This window comes from Prionailurus viverrinus, chromosome C2, assembly GCF_022837055.1.
Source record: "Prionailurus viverrinus isolate Anna chromosome C2, UM_Priviv_1.0, whole genome shotgun sequence".
NCBI classification, from domain to species: Eukaryota; Metazoa; Chordata; class Mammalia; order Carnivora; family Felidae; genus Prionailurus; species Prionailurus viverrinus.
Window position 1 is genome coordinate 105,229,163 of NC_062569.1, and position 24,403 is coordinate 105,253,565.

The 24,403-nt window shown below is 40.2% G+C and overlaps 1 protein-coding gene across 8 annotated transcripts in view; it reads right to left on the minus strand.

Annotated features, from left to right (window-relative positions):
• The window catches only part of BBX (BBX high mobility group box domain containing), a 286,902-nt gene extending 264,243 nt beyond the window's left edge, over window positions 1-22,659 (minus strand). For 4 of the 8 annotated variants that reach the window (XM_047875041.1, XM_047875040.1, XM_047875030.1 and 1 more), the window contains exons 1-2: window positions 22,530-22,659; window positions 19,222-19,293 (exon numbers count right to left, since the gene is read on the minus strand). The gene's annotated coding sequence lies outside the window, so the exon portion shown is untranslated. Of the gene's footprint in view, window positions 1-19,221; window positions 19,294-20,186; window positions 20,207-21,431; window positions 21,449-21,810; window positions 21,829-21,994; window positions 22,131-22,529 lie in introns of those variants that run through there. The other 4 variants (XM_047875031.1, XM_047875034.1, XM_047875035.1 and 1 more) reach the window with 4 other exon arrangements.
• Window positions 22,660-24,403: the final 1,744 nt, after the last annotated feature.

Here is a 24,403-nt window from a genome sequence, read left to right on the forward strand (position 1 = left end):
TTCTGAGGGGAGTCAGTGCAAACTGAGTGACCTGGGTAAAACCACTTGACCCAGGCTGCTGCTTCATCTGTAAAATGGGAATAAGGATACCCTACCATCTACCTCACGGCATAGTTAGAAAGAGCAAGTAAGAGGTCAGTGAAATCACAGTGTAAACTCTAGATAGCAGTAACAAGCGCAAGACCTATTTTACAGTTGCTGTGTCTTAACAGTAACAGCCTTGCAATAAAGAAAGATTTGATGGCTTAACGAGGAAAAGGATGAGAGCAAAAAGTTTTTAACTATTTAAGCTTTTATCTGGAGACCATGCTACAGACTCAGGAGTGCTCTCTGAAGAAATTTTTGTCCACCTCTAGGAAGCTGGGGCTACTAAACTGTTTTGTCAGGGCAAAGGGGAACTTCCTATGTTTACTGCAAGACATCAGAAATGGGAATTACAGCATAGTCATTTATTAATTGTGTAGATTTAAAAGTGCTTTAAATAAACATGTCCCAAATGAGATTAAACTGTCGAAGGACCAGCGAATACCTGCCTTGACTGGTGTTGGCAGAGCCAAAATAAGGCTGCCCGGCCAGCTTCTTGTCAAGGAGGAAATGTTTGCTCTCCCCACTCAGACAACGCTAAATAAAATGCATGACAGGTTTATTTTATGACCACAAAACTGGAATTTTTTACCACCTTTTAAAGAGAAAGTCTAAATAATAAAATTCCAAAAGGAAGAGAAAAAATGCAAACTACTTTGTTTTATTTATTTGCAAATAAATTCAGTACTAATTTTAAAAGTATATATTGGGGTGATCCATGACATATCCCAGCTTTTTAAAAAAATTTTTTTTTAACTTTTATTCATTTTTGAGAGAAAGAGAGAGACAGAGCATGAGCGGGAAAGGGGCAGAGAGAGGGAGACACAGAATCTGAAACAGGCTCCAGGCTCTGAGCTGTCAGCACGGAACCCGACGCGGGGCTTGAACTCACGGACTGTGAAATCATGACCTGAGCTGAATTCAGACTCTCAACTGACTGAGCCACGCAGGTGCCATGACATATCCCAGCTTTAGTGATGAGGACAGAAGGAATGGGATGATAGCATATAAGAAATAATTCTATTGGGGGTGCCTGGGTGACTCAACCGGTTCTTGATTTCAGTTCAGGCCATGACCTCACTATTCGTGAGATCTAGCCCCATGTCAAGATCTGTGCTGACAGCACAGAGTCTGCTTGGGATTCTCTCATTCTCTCTCTCTCTCTCTCTCTCTCTGTCTTCCTCGCTCATACTCTCTCCCCCAAAATAAGTAAAAAGAAAAGAAAGAATTCCATCATAAGCTCCGTTTTCTTCCTTGACAGTATGTGAGCAACATGTTAAAAATGATGTTTAAATGAACAACTAAATGTGATCTGGTAGTTGTGGTCACCAGAGCCACCACCACACCTCTGTGGAGGCGACACTGCCAACGCTTAAAAACACATCTGTTGGGAATGCAAGCTGATGCAGCCACTCTGGAGAACAGTATGGAGGTTCCTCAAAAAACTAAAAATAGAACTACCCTACGACCCAGCAGTTGCACTACTAGGCATTTATCCACGGGATACAGGGGTGCTGTTTCAAAGGGACACATGCACCCCATGTTTATAGCAGCACTGTCAACAATAGCCAAAGTGTGGAAAGAGCCCAAAGGTCCACTGATGGATGAATGGATAAAGAAGATGTGGTATATGTATACAATGGAGTATTACTCGGCAATCAAAAAAGAATGACATCTTGCCATTTGCAACAACGTGGATGGAACTGGAGGGTATTATGCTAAGTGAAATTAGTCAGAGAAAGACAAATATCATATGACTTCACTCATATAAGGACTTTAAGAGACAAAACAGATGAACATAAGGGAAACAAAAATACATAAAAACAGGGAGGGGGACAAAACAGAAGAGACTCATACATACGGAGAACAAACTGAGGGTTACTGGAGGGGTTGTGGGGGGGGGGGATGGGCTAAATGGGTAAAGGGCATTAAGGAATCTACTCCTGAAATCATTGTTCCACTATATGCTAACTAATTTGGATGTAAATTTTAAAAAATAAAAAATAAAATTAAAAAAAACAAACACATCTGTGTATGAGGCAAACCCAGAATCGCTGACTTTGCTTCAATGAGGGCAGGATTCATTTACAAGCCTCTGATCTTGATGGTGACCCATGCTTGAAGGCTCAGAGTCTCCCATACCCAGCACACAGATAGTATAAAACAGAGCAATTCAATAAAAATTAATCACTTACCAGCTATGTCCTAGATGCCATGGACACAGACAGGAGTAAAATCCAGATTTTAATGCTTGAACAAAGGTCATAGTTTTTGCTATCACATCATAGGCCATTGAAGCCATTCCTCAGAGTTGTTCTTATGAACACTGTGTCCTCCTCAGGGGCTGTGCCCCTTCTGCCTACCTATATGTAGTCCATCTCCATATTCTTCCCTGCTGAAGGGACCTCCTGGATCTTAACCTTTTCATGCCGGTGGATCTATAGCCTCTGCCAGATCCCTCATGCTGAGCTGCATGCTTGCCCACACCCGTACTTGGTCAACTAGTAATTATTTATTTAATCCCTACTATGTAGCAAGCACTTTTATAGGTATGGGAGATAATGCTATGCGCAGAAATGGTCTCTATTTTTGCCAGGTCCCTCATGCTTGAGCTAGACTGTCACCCCTACCAACCAGCCTAATTCTGCCTATTCGTTCAACAGTATTTACTGAGCTCTACCATGTTCTAGGGGCTGAGGAAACAGACGTGAGCGAATCAAGAAGACTATGATCTCACAGTAACCTAAATTTGAGGTGATACTGCCAAATTTAACCAATAGTCTCCAAAGTGGGGTTCCTGAACTCCAAGATGAGCAAGAAAGTCCACTAGAGTAGATAATACTAGCATTTTTCTTCATGTTCATGGTTTTTTTTTATTTCTAAGCTATCTATATTTTTAAAACACAATATGTGAATAACCCAGTAAATATAATTTATAAATAAATGTACACACAGCAAGGATACATGCTCAAATTCTTTTGCAGAGGGAAATAGCATTTTTAAAAGCCCATGGGCCACTAGTGGGCTTGACTGATGATGACACATTTGGAGTGAACTGTCTGGCTAAGGTGGGATTAGCCTGGGTTGTCCACTAGATTAATCTTCTCTCTGATAGACCCAAATAAGCATTTTGCAAGGATGTCTAAACATTAAGCTATACAACCAAAGTTCAAGTCCATCCCAACTTCTCCTCCCTAATCAACTCCTACTGCCTATACTCTCCCATCCTTGTGTGCCATACATAGTACAGCATCCTTACTAGCCATTCACATTTGGGACATGTGTACCATTACTATGCTAGAAACATCCTGAGACCAAAGCCATTATCCTTTTATCCTACAAACCCCAGAATTCCTATGTATTGGGGGTAACTCAATAAATACCTGTTGCAAAAAATAATGACAATTCAAATATGGAACCCAGAATTACCAAACAGATATGACAGAGAACAATTCTTTGATTGCTTTTCTTCATAAAATGATTAGTACTGCACTCCTTTATGCACCCCCATGTGTACTTTACAGATCATTAACTACTTACATAGGGACCTGGGAATAGTAAAACTTGCTCAATCTGTAAAATCAGTAGCCACTGCTAATTGAAGATCAATTAGAAACACACATGAAGCATTCTGAGATTATAGTTTCTCAATAAAAATATATAGTTTTGAAAAACTGATTAAGTCAAAACTTCAAGGAAAACATCTTTAATGAAGTTCCAATTATCCAAATTCTTAAGACCTACATACTAGACTTCAAGGTCATCTAGCTGTATTTGAAATATGTCAGGAATGACATATACAGTTACATTAAAAAAAATTAAAGTAAAGGACATTCACTTCCTAACAACTGACTCATGATCATAATTCCTTATGCAGTAAACTCATCACTGTATGTGAGATCGGGTCCTCACACATATAACTCTGTCCTCACCTGTGATCCCATTCCTTAAACCCTTTCAAGCTGTAAGAAATTTTGCATGGATTTGCCTTATTCATGTAAAGACTATATGTGAAAAATTATTAAAATAAAACAAAACTCTGGACTGACGACAAACCTGAGCATGTTCTCTGGGACTACAGCTGACCCTTAAACATAAGTTTGAATTGCACGGGTCCACTTATGCACAGATTTTTTACAGTACAGTACTGTAAATGTTTTTTTTTTTTGTAAAAAAAATGTAAATATTTTTTATTTTCTTAACTTTTTTTTCTCTACTTTATTCTAAGAATACAGTATATAATACATATAACAAAATGTGCTAATTGTTTGTTATCAGTGAGGCTTCTGGTCAACAGTAACCTATTAGGTTAAGTTTTGGGACAGTCACAAGTTATACTCAGATTTTTGTCTGCACAGGCATCAGTGCCACTAACGCCTGTGTTATTCAAGGCCCAGCTAAAATATGGCACCAAATGAGACGAGAACGCATATCCATACACAAAACTTACAAAGAAGCTCATTATTACCACGAGGACTGATAAATAATGAGATCTAAATAGTTGTACTTCCGTGATGCCAAACAGAAAGAGAATAGAAGAAAGGACTCACAAGTTACTATTCTGTGTATCTCTGTTCCTCTTTGCTGCTTTAATGTAAACATTAGGGTCATTATCAATGTTGTGAGCCTACGAAGAAATATTTTCCCAGATGAGCTTCTTCTTTATGAATGTCTTTTGTTTGGTATTAAAGCACCCAAGGTTGGCAACTGGAACACTGAGCAGAATATTTCAGAAACAGTTTTAATCTAAACTGGGCTGATATTGTGAAATGACCAGTCAAAAGAGTGCCACAAATAAAAATAGGTGAAAATGCATATAATTCTGAGGTGAAATAAACACAAAAATGATGAGTAAGAAGTGATACTGAAAGTCTGATAAGTCAAAGGGGACTCCAAAGACCAGATCTAGATCACCAAGCATAAAGCAGATCAAAGAAAGCCAAACTTAGGGTACCCTCCAGGCCATGGCTTACTAAACCACGAGAGAAACTGCAGTTACAAACACAGGTTGAAAACACACTAGGGGCACATAGGTGGCTCAGTTGGTTGAGCTTTGACTCTTGATTTCAGCTTAGGTCATGATCTCACAGTTTGTGGGATTGAGTCCTGTGTCAGGCTCTTAAGATTCTCTCTCCCTCTCTCGCTGCCCCTCTACTATGCTCATCTCTCTTTCAAAATATATAAACTTAAAAAAAAAAAGAAAACATACTGGAAAATCTGGGCATCACTTTTAATCTATAATCTCTCATGAATAGAAAAGCACTTTTTTCTCTCTCTAGAAAAATCTCATTTTGTGTTTAATATGTGGGCTACAGATCTTATTAATACACTCCTAACTAGTAAAATAAGTCTCAGGTATTGCAGTTTATACTATTTTTATTGGCATGTGTTTGGACTCCTAGTTCGGATGTCTAATTCAAACTTACTCCAGGTAAGGTGCTTTTAACATAATTTGGAATCCTCAACCATTTCCTTTCACTTCAAAAGTGTTGTCATCACAGATTGTGACATTAATAGCAATAAATAAAAAAAGGAAAAATAACTTGGGACGCCTGAGTGGCTCAGCTGGTTGAGCGTCTGACTTCAGCTCAGGTCATAATGTTACAGTTCGTGAGTTCAAGCCCCGCATCGGGCTCTGGTGCTGACAGCTCAGAGCCTGGAGCCTGTTTCGGATTCCGTGTCCCCCTTTCTCTCTGCCCACCCCTGCTTGTGCTCTGTCTCTCTCTGTCTTTCGAAAGTGAATAAACATTAAGAAAAAAACATTTTTTAAGGAAAAATAATTTAAAAGGAAGTCCAAAATACTTGAGACTGAAACTTAACTTTCTAATATAAATTGAAAGCCTTAACAAAAAACAAAGTAGTTGGCCTTTTAAAAACAGACCCAAAGACAAAATGATGCACTAATATTTAAATAAAAGCCAAATGAAGGTTAGAGGCCTAATTTTTTTAAATCCACTCTAGTGCTTGGAACAAATTAGTTTTACAACCTCAATGACAATTAGGACAAACACTGTAACAGGCAAGAAACTCCCCCCATATTTCAATGCTCAGCTCCTATGTTGGAATCAGCTAGTTTTTCAGGGTATTTGATCCCATACTATTTTATGCAGTATCTGTTAAAACAATTAACACAGAATAACTTGTATGATAGATATTTACATCTACTGGAATTTTCCAGCCATTAGACTTCATGTGCTTTAAGGACAGGGCTATTCCATACTCATCTTTATATTCTCAAAGTCGAAGTCAGCATCAACACACCACAGGCACTCGATCCATAAACAGCTAATTAAACCGATAGTTGTTTTGCTACCTGAATCTCACCAATACTTGATCAAATTTCTTAATGTGCAAACTGTTTTTTTTTAACATGACCTAAGAAAACAAGTAGAAAGAAGGGTGTCAAGTGCCAGAAAACCCACCTACTTGAAAGAGAACAGTATTGAAGTAGTTTATGTGGGGGAGGGGAATGAAACACAAGAAATGGAAGTCCACCACCTTTGAAAAAGTATCATGTGGCTAAAACAATTCAAGGGCACATCCTTAGTAAGATTATCATTGACAAAAATTACCCTGCCAAAATAGGTAAGTATCCTCTTTACATGTTTCACAGATCAGGCAAAAAGACAAGTCAGTAAAAAAAACAACAAGAATGACAAATTTTTTATCTTCTATATCTGTATATCTCTGATTTTGCTGAATTTGCAAAGATAGAATTTACTAATTTCAGATGAATAGGGCTCGGCACAAAAAAAAAGTAACAAGTTACTTTGTATTTTCTAAATGATTTCCTTCTTGTATATAAATGTGTAATTTATCAGATCTCTTCTTAATCACAGGAGAAATAAGTTTCTTCGGTAAAAATAAATCAAAGCATCCATAAGCCACTTCAAAAAGGACAACTTTTGGGGCACCTGGGTGGCTCAAGTCAGTTAAGCGCTGGTCATGGCTCAGGTCATGGTATCGCAGCTCGTGAGTTCAAGCCCCGAGTCAGGCTCTATAAGGACAACTCAGAGACTGGAGCCTGTTTTGAATTCTGTGTCTCCGCCACTCTGCCCTCCCCCACTCACGCTCTGTCTCTCCCAAAAATAAACATTAAAAAAAAATTAAAAACAGGATAACTTTTGACTAACTCTATATCTAATTCATGTTTGATCATCAGATACTCTGAAATGATAAAGTCCATGAATGTGCTTAATTTTTCTACTCATATTGAACTTATTTTCAAAACAAATGACATAAACTATTTTGTAACACCATCCGTGTTATATTGGTAAATGTACAGTAAAACCTTGGATTGAAAGTAACTTGTTTTGCGAGTATTTGAGACAAGCAAACATTTCTAATAAATTTTAACTAGATAAATGAACAATGTCTTGCAATATGAGTAGTATGTGATGCTGTACGTCACATGATCACAACTGAGCCAATGGTTCCTTTCTCTCTCTCTCTCTCCCCCCCCCCCTCTCTCTTTCTCTCTGGGATTGTGGGCGATCATCTCTCATGCTTGGATGCTCGGTCTCAGGCTGTGGTGTTTGGCAGAAATAAGTGATTTTTCAGAACGTTGAAAGGTGCCCACAACTGGCACTCATGTATTTTTTGTCACTTCAAAGCACCTATGGACAGTCCTTTGCTTTTCCATACAAGAGTAAGCTTAGGAATGCTCTGCTTCATTTTAGGTCAGGCTGCCTGCAGATAGAGACCCTTTCCTCTGCTGCCTTATTGTCAGTTACATTAAATACAGTATATGATAAGAGTTTATTAATACTGTACTGTAGTCAACATCCATGCAGGTGTATTCACTGGTCCCCATAAGAAAAAGATCCATTGAGCCAATAGATAGTAATGATTCCATTAGTGACAGTAAAAGTCATCCTGTCCAATAACCTTCCTCTCAGGGCACTTGGGTGGCTTAGCAGGTTAAGCAACCAACGTTGGTCCAGGTCATGATCTCGTGGTTTTTGAGTTTGAGCCTCAAGTCGGGCTCTGTGCTGACAGCTCAGAGTCGGGAGCCTGCTTCAGATTCTACATCTCCCTCTGCCCCTCTTCGCTCTCTCTCTCAAAGAATAAACAAACATTAAAAAAAAAAAAAAACTCTCCTCTCTCATCTCCCTCACACCAGCCATGAAGGTTTTCAAAGGTAAGTGTAGGTTAATTTATTTTTCTTTATATTTTCTTTATTATTTTGTATTGTATTACAGTATTGTAATCATTTTTATATAAATATTTTTGGGTTGTAGAAAGAATCATCTGAGTTTCCATTATTTCTGAGGGGGAAGTTCACTTTGATATACAAGTGCTTTGGATTACAAGCATATTTCCAGAATGAATTATGTTTGCAAACCAAGTTTTACTGTATTAAAAAGTTCCAGAGTCTCACACCAGTCAGAATGGCTAGTATCAAAAACACATGAAATAACAAGTGTCGGCGTGGATGTGGACAGATATGAACCCTCATGCACTGTTGACTCGACAGGAATGCAAACTGGTGCAGCCACTCTGCAAAACACTATGGGGGTTCCTCAAAAAATTGAAAACAGAACTACCATATGATCCAATAATTCCACTATTGGGTATTTACCTAAAGAAAACACTAATTCAAAAAGATAGATGCACCCCTATGTTTACTGCAGCATTATTTACACTAGCCAAGATATGAAAGCAACCCAAGTGTCCATCAATAGATGAATGGATAAAGACGTCACACACATCACCACTACCACCGCTACAGAATATTACTCGGCCATGAAAAAGAATGAGATCTTGCCATTTGAAACAATATGTATGTACCTACAAGGTATTGTGCTAAGTGAAATATATCGAAGAGAAATACTGTATGATTTTACTTATATGTGGAATCTAAAAAACCAAACCAAACCAAACCAATGAACCAACCAAAACCAGACTCTTAAATACAGAGAATAACCTGGTGGTTGCCAGATGAAGAGGAATGGGAAAATGGGCAAAACAGGTAAAGGCAATTAACAGGTATAAACTTCCAGTTATAAAATATATAAGCCACCAAGATGAAAAGTACAGCATAGGAAATATAGTCAATAATACTGTAATAACATCGTATAGTGACATACGATGACTATACTTATCATGAGCACTAAGTAATGCATAGAACTGTCAAGTCAATAACAAAAAAAGTATGTAAGGTACCTATATCTATACAGATAAATGTATATATTTGCTTAAAATAAAGTAAATAAGTATCAGAGTAAAAACATCATAGAACATTCAGCTTGGAAAACTCACCTTTTCATGAAAGAACAAATGATTTCTACTGATGTACCAGAGGAATTAATAAACAGTAAAATCAGTAACTTGTTATTAGACACTTCTATAATAGATAGATCAACCAGAAAGAAAGTTCACTAAATGTCAATTTATAAACACAGTTTGGGGCTGGTATAGTCTTTGACTGTGATCTCACTGAGGAGAACTGACAGCAGGCCCCAGTTCAGAAACTTTCTCATCTATCTCCCTTAAGAATGATAAAGTAGTGGGGATAAACGGGGTGGCTCAGTTGGTGAAGTGTCCCACTCTTGATTTCTGCCCAGGTCATAACCTCACAGTTCATGAGTTCCAGCCCCAAGGCAAGCTCCTGGCTGACAAATAAAACTTTAAAAAACGTAAAAAAAAAAAAAAAAAAAAAGTAGTGTTCCAACCCGATGACTTCAAAATGAAGATTTTACATTTGGGGAAAAAGAAAAATTGGGAGGAATTCTTGGCTAAAATTGCCCCAAACCTTTCAGTTCTAACCTCTTGGAATGTGGCCCTAAAGGAGGCAAATACAGAAAAAGCCCAGGAGACTACAGCCCTCCTAATCCTGACAGTGTCTTGCTACCTGTGTGACCTCAGACAAGTTACTTAACCTGACACTTAGTTTCTTTGCCACGAAAATAGGATTACCTCTCATCAGAAAACCGTTGTGAAAAACAAAGTAGTAAAAATAAAACTTGTGCTTCATAAGAACACCCTCAGGCCAGATTATCTTTCTCAATTCCTCCCAAAGTAAAATAGTATGTGGGAAACTCTGCTAAAAATCTGCTTTTAACTTTCCCTTAAATATAAATGAAGCTATATAGTCATCCTACCACCCTAAAACGCAAAAATGATTGGATAAGGAGTTTACTTCAATTTATTTCATAATAATAACAGGTGACTTTGACTCACATAATCCCTTCCTAATTGACATTTCTATGTAGGGAACTGTGTAAGTCTCAAATTCATATGTTAACAACTTTATTACATGAGTAGTGATGATTACTAAAGTAACTCAAAACTACAAAAAAAATCTTTAAAATCAAATGGTAAAAAGAAAAAAAAGTTCAATTCCATACTCTCATTCTCAAATATTTGTAGGTAGTATCACAGATTGCACATGAGTGAATACAATAAAAGGCTGAAAGAAAAAGAAAAGACAGAAAAATAGACATCAGGGAGGACAGAAAGGAGAGAAGAGTCCATGGCCACCTATCTCAAAAGCTAAGCAGGATTGGTCCTAGTTAGTACTTGGATGAGAGAAAAGAGAAGGAGAGAGAAGAAAGAAGGGGGAAAAAAGGCAGGAACAAGAAGGGAGAGGGGATCAGAAAGAAAAAATATATAACTTCAGTAACTCAAAAGATAATCAAAATTTGACAGCTGGATGTAGAGAATTAATTTCTTATTTTGTTCCACGCTCTACCACATTCCCTTTGCAGTCAATGAGAACTCAACACTTGGGTGAGTTTCAGGAGGTGCACCAGAAGCTGAAAAACAACTCAGCATTTTTTTAAGATTAAAAGAATCAGCATTGCTAATAAGACTCCCTCTGAATTACTCAACCTGTGGTTTTCCTACCCCAAAGGATATAGTTGTATCAAAAAATAATTAAAGAAGAAAAACCTTCTTTGGCCATTAACCATTTCGGTCCATAATAAATGAAGACTGATTGAAGTTTTATCATGATCCAGCTATTAACTTTATTCCCAGAGTGTCCTGTGTACTCTTCCTCACATCACACTTTACGTTTTTCTATAGTAGTTTTATAGGAAATTAAAAATAGGTGCCTGGCTGGCTCTATCAGTAGACCATCTGACTTGATCTTGGGGCTGTGAGTTCAAGCCCCACATTGGGCACAGAGATTACTTAAAAAAAAAAAAAAGTACAAAGGAAAAATCTTACTTAGCATTTCACGGTTAATTATTGAAAATAAAGGTATCTAGAACCAATATGAAACAATATAATTCAAAGGCCTTCTCACCTTAGACTAAATTTGCATAAAACACTTTGTTTTTTACTTTTCTGATAGAAGAAATGTGCAAGTGGCAATATAATAAAGGAAATATAACCCTTCATGAAACCTCTCATAACAGTAAACCATAATGAAAGTAGCCTAAATTTTGTTCACCATTATATGAGAAACGTCCAACAAAGTAAAAGTTTCAAGTACAGATTTCAGTGTGTGTGTTTAATAAACTAACAACTACAACAAATACCAAAGAGGAATCACAATGTCAAAATGGACAGGTGAAGTTCAACTAACAGGTGGGGTGGAGTGGGGTGGGTGTGTGTGTGTGTTTAATCTTTCCTTACCTAGGAGCCCTTCACTTTACTCAACTTAGGAGGTACAAACGTCAACTACCATTTTGCTTAGCTGACTTTATAACCTCTGATGCTTTCCACCCTCATGACTGAAGCCACAGGGTTTCCAAAGACAGTTTGACTAAGTTAATATATAATGTTTGGATGTCTTGTTAGGCTATCTTACATGATTCACCAGCTTACAATGAACTCAACATGTTCAGATGACCAGTGATCAAAATCAGCAAAAGGATATTCACGGAGTTAAATGGGTAGAAATACCAGACAATTTCACTCTGTGAACTAAGAAAGTTAATACAATAGGATCACAGTCCCTTATCTGAAACCCTTAGGTCCAGGTATGCTTCAGATTTTTGTGAGTCTTAAAGGTCAGATGGAGAGGACAGCACATATTACGTAACATTCCTAGCTAGATCTACGATAGCACCTCATAGCCAAATACATTACTATTTCTACAGCAGAATATGCGAACATCCTTTCTAAGTAGGCTTTAAACTACTTCAAACAAGGCCATGACGGTTTGGGTCAGGTTCTACCACCAAATGAGTTTTGAAGCCAAACTTTTGGAGGAAAAAAAAAAAATTAGTTTTTCAGAGATTTTTTTAGATAAAGGACTGTGAATGTATATCCAATATCATTACACATCAAAGTATAAAGACATTTGCAAAACATATAGTTTATTAATGTATTAGAGATTTTAAAAAAAGTAAGCTAAATTAAAATATAGCAAAGTAAAAAGATGTTCCTGGCAAATGTAACCTTAAAAATTAGGAAATACAAAGTTATTTAACTTTAATTTATTCAAATAAATTAAATGAATGTCTATGTTAGAGGCAATGAGTACTTGAGTATGATAGGAAAGTCTGAGAACCCTGATACTCATAGTCTTTTGTACTTCCTTTGCATTTAACCACATGTTGCATTTTTCCTTGCTTTTGGTTTTCACATTGTTTGAGATTTCAGGGATTTTGTGTATTTCCCATTCATCTTCTCCTTAGCTTGCCCCTCTTTTTTATTTAAGTGCCTATTCTGTGCAATGTAATTTGTTACGCACTCCGGATGTAATGCTTCTCAATCTTCATGCCTTGACACAAGGGTAAGTTTTAATTGGTTGTGAGGAATGCTCAAGTAATTAGTTATGAACAAAGTACCACAGTTTATAAAGAAATTGACATGTTTGCATATGGGTGTATTCAAAGTTTTCATTATAATGTATCACTCTCACTTATATTCTGATATATTTTCTTGATAAGGAATGAAGTGACTTTCTCACACTGAGAACTACCACATAATTTATCTAAGTCTATAACCAGGGACATTAGAACACCCTATGTTAAACATCAGTCACATGTGTCTTAGCAGAAGAAAATTTGAGAACTGATGCTCTAAGACATTCCAAGATGGGCTAAAGTCACCAGAGAGAATGCCCAGTGCTGTTGACTAACCACTTTGAAATATGAAAAGAGCTATCCTCCTGTCCTGTGCTGTCTTTTTAAAGAGGTAGGGAAATCATTCCCCAAATTAGAAGGGGCACCATACTTAACTATGGCATGCCTCAGTTATTCGTCACTTTTACCCTTTTATCTTTTATCCTTGTTATTCTTACTATTTCCTTCTTCAGTAATAAAGTGCTTATCTAACACCTCACATCCAGTTAAAAATGCACCAGTGTTTCTTGACACCAGGGTTGAGAATTACAGTTGGCCCTTGAACACTAAGTCAGTCCACTTATACATGGATATTTACAGTACAGTACTATAAATGTATTTTCTCTTCCTTATGCTTTTCCTAATAACATTTTCTTTTCTCTAGCTTACTTTATTGTTATATAGCATATAATACATATAACATACAAATTATGTGTTAATCGACTGTTTATGTGATCATGTTATCAGTAAGGCTTCTGGTCAACAATAGGTTATTAGTAGTTAAGTTCTTGGGGAACCAAAAGTTCTGTGCAGATTTTTGACTGCACAGGAGTGGGGTGTGATTAGCACCCCAATGTTCAATGGTCAATTGTACTTTATAGAAAACAAAAATTAAAAGGCACAGGCTTGATCAGTTGGTAGAGCATGCAACTCTTGATCTTGAGGCCGTGAGTTCGAGCCCCATGATGGCAATAGAGTTTACTTTAAAAAAAGAAAGAAAGAAAGAAAGAAAGAAAGAAAGAAAGAAAAGGATGTTAAAAAAAACTAAAAGGCACAGCTTCAAGAAACTTCAAACTTAGTGGAAGTTGGGATGAGGTGAGATACAACTATAAAAATATACATATTGAGTGCTGTCTGTGAATAAGGGTCATAGCAGACATTACTGTCTACAGTAATTCTCATTCTGTTACATGGTAAATATTAATACGCCCTTTTGCACATAATAATGGAAGCTTATTTTGTAGTGACATGCTTAACTTCCCTCAGTCAGTACGCAAGAGGGGCAACAGTAGTGGAATTCAGGGATCTTTGGCTTCAAAGCCTCTGTTCCTTGTACTACACCTGCTACTCTAGGAATATCAACAGAGGGTGACAAGGGCTCTCTCAATATTGCAAACGTGCTGACTGAAATACAGTCACAGACTGAAGCTGGAAGAGAACTCATCAAAGAACGTTAACCCCACATTCAGTGCATGACTCCTTCCTATTCACTCTTTAGCCACCTGTCCCCAAACCAGAGTTCTCAAAGTGTGTTAGAGTGCCTTATACTTGCTTCAGAATCACTGAAGCACTAGTTAAAATGCAGATTCCTGGGCCCCACCTCTCACACTTATCTAGATATGGGACCTCCATTTTTTTTTAAGATTTTAAGTAGTCTTTACACCCGAGGCACCTGGGTGGCTCAGTCCGTTAAAGCATCCGACTTCGGCTAAGGTCATGATCCCACAGTTCGTGGGTATGAGCCCTGCAATGGGTTCTGTGCTGACAGCTCAGAGCCTGGAGCCTGCTTCGGATTCTGTGTCTCCCTCTCTCTCTGCCCCTCCCCTGCTCACACTCTGTGGTTTTCTCTTGCACGCGCACTCTCTCTCTAAGGTGAATAAATGTTAGAAATAATGATGATAATAATAATAAGTAATCTTTACACCCAGTGTGGGGCACGAGCCTACAACGCCAAGATAAAGAGTTGCACATTCACCAACTGAGCCAGCCAGGCACTCCTGGGGACCTCCATTTTTAACAAGTCCTCCAGGTTTGTGTTTTTCAAAATGTAAATCTTAAGATTAATTTAGTGAATAACATCATGATTTTTTTAAATAAAATAGTTTGGAACACATCAGATTTATAAAGATTAGATAGGAATAAAAAATATCAGAGTGCACTGCCCTTAATACTGTTCAAGGAAACTTTTGTTACAGTTTTTATACATGGATTAGGATATAAAAGGTATTTCTTACCATACATCTCAGTGAAAAACACTTAATACAACTGCTTTAAACAATTTTACCCTCATTCTTATTTCTCCTTTGAAATAAGTTATCGATGGTTTTTTTTAGTTATTCCCTTTACCAGAAACCCAACATTCTGTGTCCATTTTATGATCTCAGTTACTCCATTCTAGGAACTTCTGTTTTATTCCCTAATCTTCACCTAAGGGCCATGTTTAACTATTGGTTTAATTATTTAATCAATATTTTACAGTATCATTTTATTTTTCTAAGACTTGAGAAAATCCAACTCATTCTTTTTACTTTGTATTCTATACAACCTTCTCAGAACCTGAAGTTATTTCATTATCTAGATCCTTGAAGTGACTCACATATTTTAACTTATTAAGTTTATATTTTGGTAGGTGTGTCAATGCTTCATGGTCTATAATCAATCCTTTACGTCTTTCACTCCCTTTGTCTTTCATCTTTGTATTTATAACTTTTAGGTAGAATTTGTTATTGGTTTGCCTTCTTTTGTATTTCCATTGTGTAACTGATACTTATTCCAGTTCTCTCATCTCATCTTTTCCTTTGAAAGAAAAAAAAAATGTAAAGAATCCCCATTAATACATGAGGATTTTCTGCATATATCCTTACAGTTTTAACATGATGTCCTGGCATTTCAAGAAACTGTAATTGCCTTCTAAAGGATAATATGAACACATATGAATGTTGAGTGAAGCTGTACTCAAAAAGTGCTTTCCTCAGGTGTAACTTAATATATAGAAATCCCTACAATTCGATACAGTATGTGATGACTGCCCCTGAGGTAGTACAAACCCACTGACTGAATTACGGTCACAGAATCTTCTAGCCGGAAGATTCATTCAATCTTTAGCTTCAATCCTTAGTACCTTCAGAGCAGTGCTTCTCAAAGTATAGCCTGAGGACCACCTGTATCCAGTATACCTGGGGCACGTGATAAAAACCAAACAATAAAATTACAATGTTTTTATAATTTGGGTTTGTTTTCATTTCTCAGTGAGAGGAAGAAAGTTGATGAAAAATATAAACAAGCTATCACTCGGACCTATTTTAAAAGATGCCCTCTGGTAAAATGTTAAAAAATGAGGTGGACTTCACGCTGCAAATTCAAGAAAAGTGTCTCTTTCTTAAGCACTGCTTAAGATTAAGTCTTGGGGCGCCTGGGTGGCTCAGTAGGTAGAGCATCCAACTTCAGCTCAGGTCATGATCTCGTGGTTTGTGAGTTGGGAGCCCAACACGTTGGGCTCTGTGTTGACAGCTCAGAGCCTGGAGCCTGCTCTGGATTCTGTGTCTCCCTCTCTCTGCCCCTCCCCTGCTCACACTCTGCCCCTCTCTCTCTCCCTCTCTCTCTCTCAAAAATAAATAAGCATTTAAAAAAAAAAAGAGATTAAATCTCAAAATACAGGTGTGCCATACTGGTCATGATGCAATATGTCAAAACTAATTGCCTAAATTTAGTAACTTAAAACATTTAAATATCACAATTTTAAACATTTCTGCACTTTTTAAGACATTAATAATATCAAGGATTTCCTTTAGTACAAGTATGTCGATAACGAGGCTATTTTCAAAGAGTTTTTTTAGTAGGGTTAAACTATGAAGTCTTTATTACTTCCATTAAAGATTTCTGATATAAAAGTAGTTGATACTCGTGGTAAGATCCAGTTAAAAGTATGGTCCTTGTTTTACCCATGCTCTATAAAATCTAGGAAAATGTAAACTTTTAGCATGTTGGCTGATGATTAATTAGAAATTATGTTTGTAATTTTACTGAAAAGTATGACTTTATACTTTAGTTGCTGAGTTAGATTTTCATGAATTGTGCCACATTGTTTTGAGACTATTCCTTCTTTTTTAATTACATACAAAAAGCCTTATCAATTACATAGTTACAGCATAAGCAAACCATAATTACCTGTTCATATTAGCTTTCACTCAAAGCTGTGTTTTAATTCCAATGTCTAAACAAATCTCTGTTTCAATGGACTAAGCATAAAGATCAGATCTGTAGGTCAAAGGTATACACTTTCCAAGTTGTATAGCACAGCTATATGTGTAAGGCAAAACCATCTCACAAACTCCTAAACCCAGAACTTTATTTTTTAATTTAGACGCAAAGATCCAATGAATTAAAAAAAAAGGAAGGTGTCAAAATTGCAAGTTTTTGTTTATATCGAAGTCTCTAGTGGACTTAACCCACCAGGGTACCTTTAAAGGACGTAGCACTAAGAAACAACATATATGAACCCCTTTTTCAATAGCTAGCATTAAATGTGAAATGCAAATTAAGACTTCAGTTTCAAAACTTAATACAGATATGCGGAATAATAAAATGAGAAGTTTGAAAACTCTTGGCAATAAAATAGCAAAACCTCTATCTAAGTTCTTATTTTGATAATTAAGCTTCAAATCAAATAAATATGTTTTAGATGCAAATATCTGGTAATTCATTGTCAGGGTGACTTCTTTGAGATCACTATTACAAGTTTTACACTACAAAAACTACTCTGACTTCAAAGACCAAGCCAGTTCTTGAAAATATTGTTTTAATGAAGCAGTTGTTTGATATCTCAAAGAAATTCAAGAGCTCATCAGATCGCTTTTATTCTGGAAATTACTGATTCCCATTTTAAATTTTGAATTGGTCAAACATATTTCCATGGGGAAAAAAACTGACATTAAAAGTTTGCTCCAGTGAACAAAATAATGTGCCTCACATGTATAAATGTGGTGTTCTTTAGTAAATCAGGAATGCATTTTGAATACTCTTGCCATATGTTCAAAAATGAAAAACTTCTCTTGCAAACAAGCTTAAAAAAAAAAAATCAAAGACACTGAAATCCACATATTTTGGTGTGCACTAAATTCATCTTACAGAACCATCTCATTCTGATTGTTCCAGACTGTTATGTATGTGACACATTAAGAGGTTCTCTTAACTATCTGAAATAATGTGATATTTACATTCCATGAAAGATGTTGGACACCGAGCTTCTAATCACCTAAGGTTCTCAGCAATGTCAAAGTACATTTTGCTACTATACGGAAACTACCAGAGAGGCATGGTCCTCAATTCCTCTTAATATTAAAACCACATTTTAGCAACAAATATAATAGTAATATAATATCCCAAAAAGATAAGGCCCCTTTCCTTTTTCTTTTATGGAAAACAGAGTTCAAGTCTATTTTCATTCACAAAATACAAACTCCATCTTCACTACAGTAACATGATTAAGTATTACAACTGATTTACACATTTAGTACAACCAGTTTTCTGAATTTATCAGCAATTTGGAATACCTGAGGTGTTCTTTACAATTGAGGGGCAAATTGCAAACAATTGGGGCTCACCGTGCTACCTTCGCATGTTCTGTAAACCCTCACCTACACTGTTACTTCTCACAAACTAATTTTTCAGGCACTTGCTGCCCCACACATTATTTCAGCAATTTTTCCATTTGGGGGCATACGTCTGAAAAAGGCGCTTCAGGGACTTCTGAGTCGTTGTTTATTGCATATACAGGCTGCTAAAGTATACCCAATTTCTCTAAGTATATTAATTTTGCAGAAAATTATGATTAATTTGGAAATGTTTATTTGCCTTTTGTATCAGGCCTTTTATATCTAAATACTAGATTTACTATACTGCTTAGTCCACCCTTCCCCACCACAAAAATAACTGTCACAAACAGCACAAGTTACCCAAGACAGAGCACCTAAGAAAGAGTAAGCAAATGTCAGTCACTATAATTAGAGAGGCATTCTGCACAATGCTTCTTTGGGTTTTTAATAATTCTCTCCACTCATAGGCTGCATTCTTTCTACAATATTATCTAGTATTAAATTTCCTAGGCCTTCAACTCTGTAAAATTTCATTATCAACTAAATGACTATTTGAAAATAAGTTTTCAAATGACACTTGCAGATAAATGTGAAATAAACATTTCAACTATCTTAATAATAACAGCAACTGAATTCTAAATACTAAGTATCATAAGTTGATTTCTGCTGTGGGAAACTCAGGGAGACAAGCTTTCTGGGGTGTTGGAACCCCAATAAGCCACCTTCTTATGTGAACAGTAAGGACCCTCAGGTCATTGCTAATAGCCATCCAGCTTCCCTGTAGAAAGAGTTTGCTTACTTACCCGGGAAGGCAAATGGAAAGTACACAGGGAGGAAGATGAACTGCAGCAAAGCCTTTGTCATATGATAGTGACCTATAAAGTATCAAATAAAGGTACATCATCAGTATGGTAGAGCTTTACAATAGAGTCCCAACTCCTGCAACACCTCTGAAGGAAGGTCCTCAAAACCCAGGAGTTCAGCTCCCCACCAACCCCTCCCCCCCCACCCCCCACCCCACCCCCCACCCCCCCCCCCGTCTACCTCCCACCGCCACGCGCGAACTGTGGAGCAATACAAGCAAAGAAGCTCCCTGTATTCAAAGAGCTGAGGGAATGCCCAGCTGGCATTCCAGGGTGTCTCCAGCACCCTCACTCCCTACTCCCCGTATGCACAAAGCTGAAAGTTGATCCTGTCTGCAAACCCAAAACCCACACCGCGATCATTCATCAACTTGCACAAGTGATCGCCGCCCCCAGGACAAATACACCAGTAACCAAATCATAGCAATCGATAGGCAGCCCGAGCCTCCACGGTGCCCAGGAGCCGGCTGGAGGTAGCACGGCGACGGCAGCGGGTCCAGGTAGCGCAGCCCTCAGCCCTGCAGACCTGGGGCGGCCACAGCCGTCGCCCAAACGCCCGGCCCCAGTCACAATCCCGAGATTGGAGATCGGAACCGAGCCTGGAAACACATTCGCCAGAGCCCGGGCGGCAAGTGCAGGGCCACCAGGTCTTGGAGGTCGGGGTGGGGGTAGCTAGGAAACCGAGAGGGAGGAAGGGAGCGAGGGATCCCACCCCGCCTTTGTTGCTGGTCACCATCAAGTTTGCATCTTAGTACAAAATGTCGATCTTAAAGGCTGACAAGACAGAGGCAGAGGCACAGGGAGAAAGAGAAAGGGAATAGAGTCCATCTTGCTTTGGGGAAGAGGGGGGAGAGAAAAAATGAAGTACAAATCCCACACTCCGGGCGTAAAAGTCTGCTAAACACCTTTCCATAACGGAGGAGCAACGAGTGGGGTGTCCCCGTCCCCGTGCCCGCTCGAACTGGCGGCGGTCTGGGCAGAAAACGCCTCCCTCTCCTCCTCTTCCTCCTCCTTCCCCTCCTCCTCCTCCTCCTCCCTCTCCTCCTCCTCCTCCTCCTCCCGCGGGCCCCGGCGAAGATCCCGCCGCCACCGCCGCTGCCTCCGCTGCCCCCCGGGGAGGCACCGCCGCCCGGCCAGGCGCTGCCATTCCGAGCCTGGACCGCGCGGCGCGCGTGGGGCCCGACGCGGGGTGGCCGCGCGGGGACGTCCGCGCTGGGGACCCCCCGCGCCCCCTCGCCGCGGGCTAGCTACAAAAGTCGCGCGAGCAGAGGTGGCGGCGGCGCGCAGGAGAGGGGGCGCGCGTGGGGCCCCCACGCCGCGAGTGGGCAACCCCAGGGGATGGCGAAGAAAGCCCCTCCCCGCGTGGGGAAAGTACCCCAGTCGCCGGCAGCCCGGCGTCGGCGGCCTGGAGAAGAGAACTGGACGTGTCATTAGCAGGACAGGCAATGGTTTCAAAGCCCCAGGCCAATGACCATTAGCAGTGGCAGAGCTCGCTCCGTCCCCATCCCCCACAACCTCCACCCACCTTCCCCTTCGTACCGCCCCCACCTCCACCCCACCTCGCGAAAACTTTTCAACAAGATCCACCTGGACTAATTTGTCCTCAGACAGTTAAAATATTGCCTAGACCCTACACACCGGGAGGGAAGGGGAATGCACGCTTTATTTTCCTTTCTACAGAAAGGAAAGCAAAAAATAGCTTCTCTCTCCGTCTCTCCCCCCCCCCCCCCCCTCTGTCGTACATGTTGTGTCTTAGCTTTTTGCATCGTTTCGTTTTACCTTCCTCATTTAGCAGAAATGATCGCGGATATTTCACACATAAACGTGTTCCAGATTCTTGGATTTAGGGTCCTTGTAAATTACTGGACTCGGGTTTGGTCACAGTTACGTTAAGTTTCATACAATACCAAGAAATTTAAAAAAAAATAATAAATTTCTGAGGGTAAGCGAACGAGACGAGGTGGAGGAGGAAAAGAAACCTCGAGTCTGATTTCTGTAATTTACTAGCGACCCGGATCGCAGCAAATAACAGTGTAACACGAGTGTGGCTTAAGACGACTGGGGAGCTCTTTCTAGAGGCATCGACCCCATCCCCGGATAAAGGATCTGCAAGTTTTCTGTCATCGCGACCATGCAATGCCATAACTTACCTTCAGAAATAAGACTTTAAACAGCGAAGGCCTTCCTCCTCCCCTCCACCACCACCCCCAGCCTCGCTCTCTCCACCTTAAACTTATTGACACAACATAATCCCACATTCAAGCAAAATCCTGACACAGCCTCCCTCCTCCTCTTCCCCCTCCTCTCTTCCCTCCCGTTCTCTCCTCTCTCTCTCTCTCTCTCTCTCTTGCTCTCGCTCTCGCTCTCGTCCCCCCCCCCCCCTCCCGCTTTCCCTCCCTCTTCTCTCTCCCCTTCTCCCTCGCCCTCTTCCCCCTCTCCCCCTATTCTTCCTCCTGGCTACTCTGGCACTAAAACAGCACTTTCTCTACTCGCCGCGCATTTGGTTAGGGGTGGGGGGTGAGAGGGCACCGATCTGCGGGGCCGGAACACCCAAATCCCAACTCTCCAGATGAACGAGCAACTGGGCTGCTGTTCCCGGTCACCGACGCACACGAAACGTTCAATAAATCCACCGAGGGCTGGCTCCTCGTACCTTCCTCCCCTGCCCCAGCTCCCCAGGCCCCACCTCCCAGGCAGGCTGGGATCCACGTACTTTCGCCGAGATGAAGTTTGGGGCTCCCCGGGCGGCCACGAGCCGCCCGCCGGCGTGAGGGCTGGCTCTGTTGTTGTTTTCCTCGGGCTGCTTCTGCCCGCGCCCCGGCTCCCGTGCCCCTCTCGGGCGGCGCTGCCTGTGTGTCGAGAGGTGCTGGTTGCAAACGCAGCCTGGCACCGGCTGGCCTACTACTCCCCAGCCCGGCCCCCAGCCTCCCGCCCGCAGGGCACTGCCTCCGCGCCCCCCGCCCCCCGCCGGCGCGGCCGCCGCGACCCTCGCCCCCGACCTCTCCCGACCCAAAGTTTTGGCGGAGGGGGAAAGTGCCCGGGGAGCGGAGCGGCCAGCGGCGGCTCCGGTCGCGCGGGGTTCCCTCCGTCTTCCTCAAGTCCACCCTACCGGCTGCCGCCGCCGCCGCCGCCGCCGCTGCTCCTGCCGCGGAGTCCTTGGGGCTGCAGCCCGGCGGCTCGCAAGTGAGTAGGAAAACAGAAAGTGCGGGGAGAGCGCCCGGGAAGGGCTGGGGATGGGGGGCGCTTACCTCGCGGGCTCGCCGGGCGTGAGGGCGTGTGTGTGGCTCGCCCTCAGCGGCCAGTCAGGGTTCCTCTATGGGAAAGTGGAGAGGAGCTCGCGGAGCCGCTCTGCCTCCGCTTCACTGTACACTGCTCCACATACAGTACATGCAACCCGGAGAGACTGAAAACACTCATTTTATATAAGGCAGCCTGCCATTGGCCCGCGGCCTGACAGACAGGCCGCGCGGCCAAACAGAAGGCCCGTTACACCCAAACACACGCACACATACACACATTTTACAGAGACACACAAAGATCATCACATTTTCTATTTTCTAATGTTCGGGACCTGTAGACAGTAGGAGAGGACAGGTACAGAGGCCCAGCAGAGTAGGGTAAGGAGGAAAAACCTTGTCTGCACCAAGTTGCTAGGCTTGAAACTGGTGTCCTTTTGACTTGGGAGGGTTATAGTAATAAACTACAACTCCACTGGATATGGAAGTGAGGGTTCTTTTTTTTTTTTAATCGCTGCCGTGTGGTGCCCCATGGAAGAGGCGTGCATTGTGTTATGATTTTACAGCCTGACCTGGCTAACAAGTGGCCAAGAAAGGCTTTTAGCAGCCTGGATTTCTTTGGTCAATGGGTTAGCTATCACTTAGGCCAAAATAGTGCAAGATAAGTTTATTGGGGCTATAATGCATTGAGGTTGTTAATGCCTCGTTCATAGGTAAATTCAGAAAAATCAATACAACAATACACAGAGACAAAGATAAACGTTTTGCTGAAAAAAACCTGTCTACTTATAGCTGGTCAGACTACCACAAATCACCTGCGTGGGTATACAAACGGTGCTATAAGGTAGAATAAGTCCTGGAAGATTGTCTATTGACCCCTTCCCTTAAAAATAGACGTTTCGAGTCGCTCGATATATGATTTACATTTTGCATATTGTATATGATATTTACTTTACATATTTCATATCCTACGTGAACATCACATGCTGGATGACTTTTGGGCATGGTGAAGGCAAAGAAGACTGTTCTTTCTGATTTTTTTTTTCCTGTGATCCATCTTTGGCAGATTACATTTGGCAGTCCTATATAAACAAGTCAACAGACTGCTGGGTGGTTGGGGGGCGAGGGGGGGGTAACAAAGCTGGAAATTAAGAGGAATAAATTCTAGACCCCATGCTTAAACTAGATGAACAATCTGGAGCAACTAACTTACCTCTTTAATGCTCAGAGTTGGTTTGGGGTTACTTTTTTCTTTTTCTTTTTTTTTAAGATTAAAATAAGAAGCTCCCCCCAGTTCCCTTCATTAAATGTTTATTCAGCATCTACTATGTGCCAGACATTATCATAGACCCCAGATGTTTTCTTAAGATTCCTTCTGATTTAAGAGTCTGTGAATTATCCTTAAACACAAACATTTTGAAGATTAAATAAACACAACGATTTTATGGCCTAGATGCATAGCTTTAAAACTTAAAGGAAAACTGAAGAGAACTTACTTCAAATTCCTTTTATTTCCTTGATGCCATCTTAAGGTTTTTCTCTCACTTCCATAAAGTTATCAAATGAGCGTGTGTATATATGAGTGTGTGTAAGAGTGGAAAAGAGAAACAGAGAACATTTAAGTTTATGAAGTTTAGAAAACAAATAGTGGTATTTAGAAATGTGCTATTTCGTTTATTTTTTAAAGGAAAATGACTTTTAAAATGAAAAAAGTACATGAAACCACTGCATTTTAAACTGATAATATTAAAAACTGTATTAATGACACTTTGCATTTATTTGAAAGATGGAACAAAGTGTTCTTTATCCACACTACACTGCAATGAGGTAGGTGCTCAGCATTATTATCTCTATTTCACCCATCAGAGAAATGAGACAGAGACAAA